Source organism: Colobus angolensis, unplaced genomic scaffold (genome assembly GCF_000951035.1).
Source record: "Colobus angolensis palliatus isolate OR3802 unplaced genomic scaffold, Cang.pa_1.0 Scaffold257, whole genome shotgun sequence".
NCBI lineage: Eukaryota > Metazoa > Chordata > Mammalia > Primates > Cercopithecidae > Colobus > Colobus angolensis.
Genome location: NW_012115788.1, coordinates 5074425 through 5076295, shown reverse-complemented (window position 1 = coordinate 5076295; position 1871 = coordinate 5074425).

The following is a 1871-nucleotide window of genomic DNA, read 5'->3' as shown; positions in this document are numbered from 1 at the left end:
TCTTTCTTTCTTTCTTTCTTTCGAGACAGTTTCACTCTTGTTGCCCATGCTACAGTGCAGCGGCACGATCTTGGCTTACTACAACCTCTGTCTCCTGGTTCAAGCAATTCTTCTGCCTCAGCCTCCCAAATAGCTGGGATTATAGGCATGTGCCACCATGCCCGGATAATTTTTTGTATTTTTAGTAGAGACGGGGTTTTGCCATGTTGGCCAGGTTGGTCTTGAACTTCTGACCTCAGATGATCAACCCACCTTGGCCTCCCAAAGTGCTGGGATTACAGGTTTGAGCCACCGTGTCCAGCCAATAATACCATTCTTGTTGAAAGATACTTTGAGGAGGGTGCGTTAATTTTTGTCCCTATGATACATATCAGTAAAGTAAGACTCAGGGAGGTTAAACAACTCATCCAAGAATGTCCGACTAACAAGTGACAGAACCAGGACTAGGACCCAGATCTGTCTGACTCCACAGCTAAACATCTTTATTATTCTGTTAATTTAATGCCTTCTTACAGAGAGGAGGAAACTGAGGCCCAGAGAAGTAAACAAGATCATTTATAGTCTCCCAGCTATGTCAGACTTGATATTAACTAAGTATCATCCTACTTCATCCCAGGAGCTCTTCATAAATCTACCCCCTTGGCCGGGCGCGGTGGCTCAAGCCTGTAATCCCAGCACTTTGGGAGGCCGAGGCGGGCGGATCACGAGGTCAGGAGATGGAAGCCATCCTGGCTAACACAGTGAAACCCCGTCTCTACTAAAAAGTACAAAAAAAATTAGCCGGGCGAGGTGGCGGGCGCCTGTAGTCCCAGCTACTCGGGAGGCTGAGGCAGGAGAATGGCGTAAACCCGGGAGGCGGAGCTTGCAGTGAGCTGAGATCCGGCCACTGCACTCCAGCCCGGGCGGCAGAGCGAGACTCCGTCTCAGAAAAAAAAAAAAAAAAAAATCTACCCCCTTAACAGAGTACCCATAAACTTTGAGATGTTTTTTCTGACTGCGAAATAGTCACATCCCTTCTTGCTGACAGCAAAATTAGACTTCAATATAGAAACACTACTCTCTTCAACAAAAAACAAGAGGTTGATTCTTTCTCCAGACAGGGAAAACTGGGACAAGTGATTGGGAAGTACCCATTGCACCTGTTATGGCTGTGGCTTTTGCTTTGCTGATGGAAAGGTGAGGGGAGTCCTTTTACTTTTGGTTAGACTTCGTGTTACGAATCAGGCCTTGTCTGTGGTGTTTACCCTCTCATCATCTTAGGGATGTAGCTTGTTAGGCTACTAGCACCTGCTTATCCTTTCTCTTTTTTTTTGAGATGGAGTCTCACTCTGTCACCCAGTCTGGAGTACAGTGACACGATCTTGATCTCAGCTCACTGCAATCTCTGCCTCCTGGGTTCAAGCAATTCTCGTGCCTCAACTTCCTGAGTAGCTGCGACCACAGGTGCATGCCACCAGGCCCTGCTAAGTTTTGTACTTTTAGTTGAGACGTGGTTAAACCATGTGGGCCAGCCTGGTCTCCAACTCTTGACCTCAAGTGATCCATCACCTTTGGCCTCCCAAAGTTATGGGATTACAGGCATGAGTCACTGTACCTGGCCTATCGCATCTTAATTTATCCAGATGGAATAGTTCTTTTGTTTGTTTCACTCGGTATACAGTATGTGCACCACCATGTGTATGTATCATAAAAACAGAGCAGAAACCTCCATTAAAAATATCAAATATTTCAGCTGGGTGCAGTGGCTTATGCCTGTAATCCAAGCACTTTGGGAGTCTGAGGCGGATGGATTATGAGGTCAGGATGGTGAAACCCCGTCCCTATTAAAAATACAAAAATTAGCGGGGGGCGGTAGCAGGCGCCTGTAATCC